Raw genomic sequence first — 11895 nt, 5'->3', positions numbered from 1 at the left:
ATGCGAAAACACACACACACACACACCCTCACTGACACACTGACCTCAGCTAACATAAGCACACACTAAAAGTATAGAATGTACCTCAGTGTAGAAGGTGTTATAGTGTAGTACCAAAACATATCAAAGCATGGATCATGTAGACCATAAATTCATGTAGACCATAAATTGTCACCAATCTTCCATTTCTAATACATACTCTGCACTGATTGGCCACTGGTCATTGCAACAGTCACTGATTGGTTAGAATATCTTTCATGTAAACTGTGTTGCTGTGTAGGTAACAGTTGTTGTGTAATGTAAAGTTTTACTAAGAGTGAATTGGGCTCAGTTGGCTGAGTATGACCCCACCTCTTTCGATATTAAACGATTAATATTCATAATCTCCATAAGATAGAAATGTGAAAAGGTTTTTAATGTATTTCTTGAACCTTAAATGTAAGAATTTAAAGAAGGACCTCTTTTTCATCCAGTGAATTTGGGTGTGTCAGTTTAGCCTTTTGAGATACTGAGCAAATCAGTTTTTGGCAAGTGACTTGAGTTGTAGCAATAATAGCTGTGGTTGTATGTGTGTGTGTGTGTGTGTGTGCATGTGTGTGCATATGTGCGTGCATGCGTGTGTGTGTGTGAGGAAAGGAGGTTGTGCTCTTTTTATGGTGGGAGACTATCTGTGTACTGTACACAGAGAGAGACAGGCAGATGTAACCAAAGTAAGGGCAAAGAATTTATCTCTGTAGTTTGATAAACCACACCCACTCCCTCCTATGCCTGAGCCAATCAGAATGCTTACTCATCTTTTAAGTTCCATCTCCATTTTGACTTCTCTCTCTCTCTCTCTCTCTCTCTCTCTCTCTCTCTCTCTCTCTCCTGCACTTGTTCCACAGGCCTTGGATTTTAGCTTTAATTTTACTTTCTCTCTCTTTTTTTGTCTGTTTCTCAGTGCCATTGTTCTCCTCTTTAACACAGAGTACTTTGTGAATGTGTATTCATACGTGTGCAGGGTGAGGTATGTGTGTAAATATGAAATATTTATACATTGCTTTCCCTCCCTCTTATTTAGCTTAATGCACTTTTATACAGGAGTGGAATAATGACGATGACATTTTATCTGAATTCACTCCTGAATCCTCTAGACCCAGACCTTCTGTGCCATCTGGCGATTTGTTTGTTTGTTTGTGTTTCTTTCAGGGTTGGGTTCATTTAATAAATTCCACCTCAGTAATTGGAACTTGAATCGGAACTGGAAAAACCATTGTGTTGGAACTAAATTGCAATTACAGGATGCAGAAGAGAATGTCACGAAAAATAAAATGCAATTTACAAAATGGAATTCACAAAATCATTTTTGAACAAGTGTCTTTTTTATTATTAAGTTAAATAGAAGGATGAAATACTAACCTTATATAAACAAATTTAATTAAATAGTGGTTATTTTTGTTTTATCTCATCTTATTTTATTAATTCATTTTCATGACTTTCTATTTAATGTAACACAGTGTTAACCAATGCAAATAACATCTCTCTTGGTTGTAGAATTTCACAGAATGTCAGTATATTGAATTATTTTGCTCTGTAATTTCAGTTGAGTTCCAGTTTTATTTCCTCAAGACTTCTGTCAATTCCAGCCCCAATTCAGATAGCCTACCAAGAGCTGATCAACATTAGCTGTAAATTCTCAGCTCAGATCAGAACTGGTCCCAGCCCTGGTTTGTTTGTTTGTTTGTTTATTTGTTTGAGTGGCAGTGTAAGTATGTGACTCTATCACCAGGGCAGGTGAGGTAAAGTCTCACTCCACTGCTGACTCACTCTGTCTTGCTCACCTGGGTTAAGGTGTGTTCCAGCTCCTGCCAGGATTGTTCCTCTTTTTTTCAGTTGTGTTGTTTGTTTGTTTGTTTTTCCCCCATAATTTATACTACGATCATGTTGTCTTCGCAAAGACAGACACAACACAATTAAAATGGGATAATAAAGGTTTTATTTGTTGAAACTAAGATGGATTTGTGTGTTTGTCTAAACTATTATGAGCTAAAGGCTATTGCTAAACTATTTATAGTATTTGCTGTTACGATTTTGCAAACTTTTGCACTTGCAAACTTTTTATACGACAGTTGTGAAATTGACATGCTGCAGAATGTCTAAAAGTGGGCGGAATCTATCTGTGCAGTAGTTGGTTTTCTCGGTTTGTTTCACGTTCCTCTAATAGTTATTTGCAGTTTAGCTCTACGTTTTAGAGTTTTTAAGTTGGGACAATTTGACCTGTACGTTGTAGATGAGGCATCGTTGATTTCCTCTCACGGTCAAATTTGTAACTAAGGGGTGTTAATTTTTTCCGACAATATTTGCCGCCCTGGCTCCCGCTTCACTCGTAGCCAATCTTCGCTGTTGTTTTACTTTGGCGGCCAGCGGACTGTTGCTGTCATCTGTTTGATGGTTGCCTGGAAACGTTAGTACGCGCTTGCGCCAATCAGATTTTGATTTCAACTCGTGCATCCAGGTGAAACTTCAAATTCTACTAAATCTCATTCAAGCGATTCGTAAGTGGAGTGTTGCTGTCCTTTTTGCATTGAAATTAAATTTCACATTTATAATGCACTTCACTGCCATGATTGTTTAGAAGAAAATCAAGGTATAAATAGGTATAAATAACCTGATTAGGAAAATGATTAGGAACTGTGGATAGTAACGCTTAAATTCAGTTAAACACAGTACACGTTGGTGGAGGAAAATGCTTTTAACTTAATGAATTCGGTGATGTTTTATAGCATTTAATGTAAAAACAATGTGGTCAGCTTTGTTACATGGGGCAAAATATGTAGGCTACTCAGTCGTTCTTTGGTCATAACTTGCACTATTAGTGAAATTTTGACAGAAAATTAGCGCGGTGACTTACAACCTTTGCTTCTCTGGGACTGTTCATTCAGTGCTGATGCAAGCGATAAAACGTAGCCGCAGAGTGAATACGCACTCAGACGTTAATGGCAGTGGGATTGACGATATTCATTGTGTTAGGAAGCCCGTTACGTTTACTTATGGGACCCCTTGGCTGGGCTGTCTGTTTCCAGGCAACCGTACCACTAACAACAATCCTACAACCCCCTATGCCCACCCGTCTCTGGAAACGGCTTGCAAAACCTTTCACTAAAAATACTGCAAGAAAAGATCATATTTGTTTGTGTTAGAGCGTCTGTTGATAGTGTGGAACTGGGGTCGTACGTTATGGCAGCTACTCAAAATAACTGTGCTGCGGATGACGCCGAAGACACGGATGAACTTCTTTGTACAGGTTAGTAGATAAATCACAGGCAAATGACTAACAAAACTTTTTGAAGGTTCCTACTGCCTCATCATATTCAAAAATACTATTTCTTAATTTTATTACCTCGTAATAATACCCAAAATGCCCCAGTTATGCTCAATGCTCTCTCTCTCTCAAATGTCGCTAAAGTCTTCTCTTTAAATTTGTAAGTTTTTCATGTGTCTTCTGTCCCTGCTTGCTCACAGATGTAGAGGAAGGGGCGAGTCTGTTTGGGCTAGACCCCATTGACCTACCCCGAGACCACTGTGACCTTCTGCTAGATGCAATTGATGTTCATCTCAACAGATTGCAGGTTAGGGTCCTGTTAGATCACAATAGTCACCAGTCAGTTGCAGTGCTCATCCAATTCAGTAGAAATTATTAGAATAAATAGAATGGAATTTAGATTCTAGATCATACTGACATTCTGTTGTATGCACTAGAATGTTTAGAATGTTCTTTAACAAATGAATCTGGAACAACATGCAAAGAGAGAATTCAGTTTAATTCAGGGAAGTGTCTGTCACAAGTTTTTAATGCTGCAGTCTCGCTTCTCCAACATTTATCCAGGGCCTTTAGTAAAACTGAGACTTCAGCGGTAAAAGTTATAGCTACAATTTAACAAGATGTCAAGCTGTCTAACCGATCTCTTATGTAATGTGTTTTCAGGCTCAAGTGCAACGTGGGAACTGTAAAAGAGGAGACTTTATTTTCTCAGGTATCCTCTTTGAATTACACAGTGAGTTACAATCTCTCTCTCTCTCTCTCTCTCTCTCTCTCTCTCTCTCTTTCTCTTTCTCTCAATCACTTGTTCACGCTCTCACTCTCACTTGCTTTCTCTGTCTCTGTGTTCTTCCAGCTCCGCTCAACAGAGGCGAGTCTCTCAGTAATGACACCGGTCTGGGCAACACCATTTCCACCGATGACAACTCTCCCTGCACTCCTCACCTCACTCCCTCTGACAGTAAACGCCTGTCAGCAGGTCAGCTAGCTCCCACACGGTCCTCTCCTCTGTTCTCCTCTCCTCTGTTCTCCTCTCCTCTCTAAGTCCTCAGTACATTCTTAGCATCCGTCAAACAATATCAGAACAAAATCTACCAAATTCAATTTCTTTTTATATGTTTGCCGAGATAGAGCAACAACTAAAGTGACTGAAAGAGGGACAGCACGTCCTATCGAAACTGAAGGGACTGTTTTTACGGGCACCAGTGAAAAAGAGTCTGTTGTCATTCTCTATAGAACAGTAAAAAGTTCCAGAACTTTAAAAGGTAACAGTTGTACCTAATATAAGAATTCAGTGATTGGCCATACAGGATTTGTCCTTCCCTCTTTCCTTTCCTCTGCTCCAATCTCTCACTCATGCCAGAGTAGGGCTGTTTTCACGAGTTCTCTACCATGTCTTTGGTTCTTTCTCAGCAAACAGAGTGAACTCAGCAAAGCAAGAGGAAGAGGAGAGAAGCGCGTTACACATACAGTGTGACGGTGGTGATGAAGATTTGGCCTCGAGAACAGAACAGTGCCGTTGGAGGCTGGAGAGGCTACTGGGCCATGGTAGTGCTAATGAGGGGACAGTGGGTGGAGAAAGCAGCACCATCCTGCAGAGTGTCTGTACTGAGCAGGCCAGTGAACCCACCACTCTGTGCAGCGTCTGTACGGAAGACTTCACCAACCGCTTCAAACAGGAAATGCTGGACGTTCCAGAAACCAGCAGAAACAGAACAGGTAAAGGACAGAAGTTTAAAAAGACAGGATAAACACATTGAATATTTTCCCTTGTTCTCTATGAGTGTGTGTGTGTGTGTGTGACATTGACGGTGTCTTGGAATGCAACTAGTGGAATGTTAAAGCAATAAAATGGATGTTTTTGGCTTTTTTCAATGTTTGAAACTGATGGAAAGCAACATGGGGGTTGAAATTAAGGCATTAACTAGTTTCTAATAAATAGTAATATCATTCTAAAAGCCACTTTACTTCCCAAACAGTTTCATCATGGTCCGTTCATTAGTACTTTATCGTGGCTAGTGCTCTCTCTGGTAAGTGCACGTGTCTCTCTGTGCTCTCTCTCTGTCTAATCAGTGTGCGTTTGGTGCATTTCTCCCCTTCCTTTCAGACTCTGCTTCCAATCCACCCAGCATCAACAGTGACACAACAGCTGCCACAAAATCCAGTCTTAACCAGGACCACATCGGATGCGAAACCACCAAACCACAGCTACCAGCTTCCCCCATCAAACATTTAGCAGGTACAATGTTGTACTCTTATGTAGCCAAATGCTTAATTCTCTGTGTCTGGTAGGTTTCACTGGTTCATAGGTCTTTTGAGGAAGAATTGTTTGAGTGTTTTGACTGACAGCCGTCGTAGCATATCAGTGATGGCACAGGAGGGACTCAAATCTCAAATGAAACTGATTGGCTGCTTATTTTCTCAGGGACCAATGAAAACCAATGCCTTATGTTATCCCTTCCAAATCAGCCATATTGTGCCTGACACTGTGAGACACCACTCATGGACAATTTCTGTCCATACAACACACAATGTTCTCCTGATTTGCTTGTCTGAAACGAATATTTATGAATAATTTATTGAAAATAAAGTTACAGCTCCCCTCCATGGAAACCTTGTCCTCCAGACTAAAATGCATGTTAATATTTGATAAGTTGTAGACTTTTCTTCAGTGAGAGTTTGTGTTGTGATACTGTGACATTCTCTGACAGGAGTCCCACTGCAGAGTTTTGATACGGTGACCATAGACAGTGATCTGGACTCTGTAAGCACCGCTCAGATCCGACTACACCTCTGCAACAGACTCAGACGCAAACCAGGTACCACCGAGGGGTGTGTGTGTGTGTGTGTGTGTGTGTGTGTGTTGGATGGTTTCATTTTTTTGTTATTTACTCTTCTCCAAAATTACGGTTCCAAATGACTTTTCTTAAAATGGATTAGACATGTGGAGTTGACATGAGATGTGAGAGCGTTGCTTTATGTGTTTGTGTGCGTAGGCTACAGAGGATTTGTGGAAAGTGCAGATTCAGACCTGAGTGATTACAACACTACAACACTGGAACACAAGGCCAAAACCAGTACGTGTCTCCTTTCACCTGTCTCATTGCCTGCTCTACACTATAACTAATGAGTTTCTCTATGTAAACTCAGCCGTTTTGGGTGTCCCTAGGTAGGTAGGTAGCTTTAGTGAATCTCTCTGCCTAGTTTTTTTTTGTTGTTGTTGTTAATAAAATTGCACTGTCAGTGATAATAATAAAGTAGTGATTGTGAATGAACAAAACTGACTATTTTCGCTGCAGGCTCCAGTGAAAACTGCTTATCGTTATCCCTAGAACGTTCCTTGGGAAATATGACGAGTCAGTGTCTGAAGACAGCCTGGGAATACAGTGAGAATGAGAGAGTTTATCTGATCTGGGCTGATGATTAAATCCTTTTGTGGTTTTTGTGTCCTGCGGCAGCTCAGAGACTGTGGAGGAACAGAGGGTCAAACGGAGGACAGCCGAAACGAACAGGAGCACGCTATTCAGAAGCCTGTCCCAGGTACCTGTGCCTCTCTCTCTCTCTCTCTCTCCCTCTCTGTGTTTTTCTGCCTCTTTCTCTTCATCATCATCACCATTAGTTGGTTCTCGCTGATTTTATGAATGAATATAAATCAAATAACACTGTTCTGCCCATTTGAGTTCACTCATTATTCATGGTTCTCTGCCTTTTCTCTCTCTCTCTCTCCCTCTCTCTCTTTGCGTTTGTGTGTCTGCGTGCGTTTGTGTGCATGTGTATGTATGTGTGTGTGTTGTCTACTGCTAGCTCTAATGAGGAGAATAGTGCTGAGGAGAACGGTGAAGAGTGTGTGTCATCCAGGCCTCGTTCCTGTAGAGCGATGAGACACACACACACCCCTCAGAGCAGGAGGAGAGTGTGTCAGCAAAGCCATCAAAACGGCACTAACTCTGTACGCACTACATGAACTAAAAAAACACTGACATCTTACACAGTACAGCCGCAACAAACTCCATCATCCGGTCTGTTCTGGTTTCAGTCTCCATACACAGGTCCCTCAGTTTGGGCCAGATTTGGATTTTTACTCTTGTATTGATGGCAGAATTTTAGTTTTTACCAGTGACTCACTTCTCATAGGGTGGAGTTACTAGTCTGTGGAGTGACATTAACCACTGTCTCCTCTTTTTTTCTTTCTCCATGTATCCATCCATCTGTCAATCCGCCTGTATCTCAGTGTGTGGTTGCTGGTGGTGTATCTGTGTTGGAGAGAGATGAAATGGTCAGAATGTTGGATAGTGCAAAATCAGAGCTCTTTGCAGAGCAGAGACGCTGTCGACTCAAACTGGACGCTATGCAGGAGGTACAACTAAACACCACACACACACATACACACACACACACACTAACCCTCCTACAACACCCCACACAAATACAGATTCTCATACAACACTACTCACACACACACACACACACACACACACACACACACACACACACAAACTCTCATACAACACTCTGCACAAACGCAAATTCTCATACAACACTACACACACACACACTAACAAACATCATGACTAGTCTAAGACTTCAGAACTGTTCCTCTAAAAGCTTTACTAAGACTACTGTAAGACTACTGTGTGTCTAAATCTCCAAATCCCAAGCTCTGTCCTCTCTCCCTCGCCTCTCTCCTCTCCAGGAGCTGGAACAGCGTGAGGAGAATGAGAGAATTCTGAAAGAGAAATGTGATTGTCTGGAAGAGAAACTGACAAATACCATCAGGCTGGGAGAGGAACAGAAAGTGGTAGATCACCTTTCCCCTCTTTTTCTTTCTCTAACAGCTCAGTGAAAATCCATATACCACAGAAACTGATATTACAGGTATCACTTCATCTGATGCGGTATTGATCTGAGAAGTAAAATTGCAGCTGACTGAGTTAAGACCTAACTGATGACATGAGCGTATTTCTGGGTGTATATAGGTCTGATGATTCGTTTAAACTTTTCTTTTCAATTCGACGTCGTGTTTCTGTTATCCTCCCTCTTTCGCCTTTGGTCTCATTCACTCCGTCCTGGCTGAGATGTATGTGTGCGTCCATGCGTGTGTGTGTTTGTCTGTGTTTGCTTACGTTTTTGTGTGTGTTTAGTCTGTACAGAAACAGCTCCAGGGTCAGAGGGAGCAGTTGGGGGCTCTGGAGAGGAGGGTAGCCCAGAAGGAGCTGCAGGTGCTGAGCCTGGAGGAGGAGAAGAAGACCCTGCAGATGGAGTTAAGCAGTGTGAGAGAGCAACACAACTCCACACTCACACAAACGTTACAGCAGAGCCAGAGTGAGAAGGTAGGAGGAGGCGTGTGTGTAATGTCACATGTGTTTTCATTTGCTTTAATGCACAGGTCATTTTTTTTCCCTGTAATTCTATAGTTCTTGATAATTAGAGATAACTATCCTGTGTGTGACTGCGTAGTTGTGTTTGTGTAATTATATTATGGGGTTTATTGTATAATTGTCTCTCTGCAGGAGCAAGAGCTGGAGCAGCTAAAAGTTCATTTAAAACAGAAGCATGAAGAAGAACTTCAGGAAGTGAGAGAACAACCCCCGCCCCCCAACACACACACACACACACACACACAGACCCTGAAAAACAACACAAACACTCTCTCTCTCTCTCTCTCTCTCTCTCTCTCTTTCTTCCTCTGTCTCTCTCTCCCTCTCTCTCTTTCTCTCTCTCCCTCTCTCTTTCTCATGTTATTAGTCTGTCAGTGCTGAGTACTGTTGCGTGTTTGTGTGTGTATGTGTGTCTCTAGGTGCATTGTCAGGCAGAGGAGCTGAAATTATTGGCTCTGAGAGAACAGGCTCTAACCCACACTCAGCACACTGAGTCCCTGAAAAACTGCATTCAGGTCAGAGTCAACACACAACACACACACAAAAACTCACACACACACACCTGACTCACACCGTACAAATCAGACAGCAAACATGACGATTTTCTACCTCCCCCCCCTCTCTCTCTCCAGCTAAAGGAAGAGGAGGTGAAGAGGCTAAAAGAGGCTCTGGAGCAGCACCAGGAGGTGATGAGGAGACGTGAAGAAGAGCTGAGAGGAGAAACTCAAAACTTGGTAAATTTCAGATACAAATACATTCAGATACATGAAACTGATCTGTTTTCATTTGATCCATTATTCCTTTCCCACTGAGGGAATGAGCTTATTAGTGTGTGAGCTCTTTTGCTGATTAAGAACGGGATGTCGCACATTAGAGGAGCTAAGCCTAAGATTAAGATTCTCAAAGAGCACCTTAATCCTTAATCCCTTATCTTGTACTTTTTAAATGTATTATTAGAATTATTATTATTATTTAATATAATGTACGGTGTCAGCTTCGTAGTGCCGTAGAGTGTGAGCGGATTAAATGGGAGGGGCTTAAAGAGGAGGCTCTCAGAGAGCAGCGTGGGAACCTGGAGGACCAGCTGCATCAGGCTGTGGAGACAGGGAAGAGGGAGGTGGAAAAGGAGAAGAGGAACGCTGTACTCCTGCAGAAAAGAATACAGGAGCTCCAGAGAGTAAGTGGAATCAAAACAACCCTTTAACAAGAGTGACATGAGCTGTAATAAATGTGTTGTAAGGGAAATAAATGTAGTTGTAATAGCACATTTATGTGCATTTTATGCCAATAAAATGTCACCTGTCTGTTCGGGGGGCAAATCTGGAGTTATTTTGCTTTGGCGTCAGTCGTTAATCAGTACTGAACTCTGTGTGAAAGGATTTGCTGCGTCTCTCTCAGAACTATGTCTGCAGCTTATCTGACCGTGCTTTCATTGCTACGTCAAAAAAAGCCAAGGAGAAGCATTCTTTCGCCGGTCTGTGTGATGGAGCTGGCGCTGTGTCTGTTTGAAAGAGAAATGATGTTGAAATGGGACTACTGCACGGCACGCGTGTGAGAGACAAATGAAAATCGAGGCGGTCGTCATGGTAACGCTGTTTCCAAAGCGGAATCGTAGACTTTGCGTGAAAGGAAACAAACTGCAGGGATGTGGTATCAGATGTTCAGTGAGCCGCTGCCGAATCCTACGCCGCTCATAAGTGTTTTTTTTAGTATGAGAAGAACGTTCAGGATATGTGCGTCCTCAGAAAAACCGTTCTGTCCTTTTCATCGCCGTCGAGCTCTCTCCTCTCTCTGTGCTTTTTCTTTTCATATCATCTTTCTCTCAGAGGTTGGAGGAGGTGAAGGAGGTGCGTGAGAAGTTGGAGGAGCAGACGAGAGCCCAGGAGGCCATGCGTGAAGCCCTGACCGAAAAACACCAGGCAGAGTTACAGCAGCTGTACAGAGTCACAGAACAGGTCATCTCCAATTTTTAGTACACACACACACACACACACACACACACACACACACACACACACACTTGCTCACAGTCCCATGAGAACAAAATGGGAAATTTTTCATTAGAGCTTTATTCTTCCCTTGCGCCCATTAAAATAAACAATATTTAGTAAAAGGTATCTGGTACATTGTTATTTCAATGGCCAGTCATTGTTTTTGTTGTGGTTGTTGTAGGAGAGGCAGTCTCTGAAGCAGTCTCTGAAGATCTCAGAAGAGGAGCTGCAGGCAGTTAGGGCCTCACTGGCAGAGAAAGAGTGTGTCCACCAGGAGGCGACAGAGAGGCAGCAGCGGCAGCACACTCTGTGGGCTAAGCAGTTACTGCAGGAATGTCAACATCTTCAGGAGCTCCTTCGACAGAATGGAGTTACACTAAATTCAGTGTCTCTGTCAGACAGGTAAACCACACACACACAAACACAAACACACGAGAGAGACACTACCATGTGTTCACTCTAATGATCTCCTTGGTTTATTGCTAGAGCTGTGACTTTACTAGCCTGTTGTCATGCTGTGTTGCAGTCTTACAGTAACTCAGGGAGTACAGACACTACAATCGCTACGGCAACCACTCCATCACCTCATTACTGATCTACAGAGTGAGCTTCACACAGAGAGACGCAACGCACAACAAGTGGCCAGAGACATGGTACACAACAGATTCGCACTCATACGCACACACTGGAAGTAACCGAACACGCAAAAATGTCCAGAAACACATACAAATGTGATAGTGTGTCTGTGCACGTATGTGTGTGTTTCAGGAACTGGAGCTGCGTGTTCAGAAGGAGCAGATGTTGGCAGAGAAGGAGAAAGCTATGGACTCACTGAAAGAGAGACTGATACAGGTACAAATCACTTTAATGCCTCTCGGCTGGTAACCATATATTAGTGTATGACATTTGTGTGTTTGCGCTCGCGCGCGCGCGTGTGTGTCTGTGTGTGTTGGGGCGTGTGTGCGCGTGTGTGTTTTAAAGGAACATATTGAGGAGCTTAGCAGTCTTAACCGAGCCCATATGCGGGAGGGCGGGGCCGAGGTGGGGGGTGTGGCTGAATCTCTGCGGAGGCAGCTATTGGCTAAAGACCAGGAGCTGAAGGAAATACAGAGGAACATGGGCCAATGGAAGGAGAAAACCACTGCACGCCTTGCTCGCAAGTTTGAGGAAGAGCTGACCTCCGAGCTGGAGAGGTGAGCTATAGTGCACACACGCACAAACACACACG

Source organism: Chanos chanos, chromosome 14 (genome assembly GCF_902362185.1).
Source record: "Chanos chanos chromosome 14, fChaCha1.1, whole genome shotgun sequence".
Classification (NCBI taxonomy): Eukaryota; Metazoa; Chordata; class Actinopteri; order Gonorynchiformes; family Chanidae; genus Chanos; species Chanos chanos.
This window is presented reverse-complemented; position numbering follows the sequence as displayed.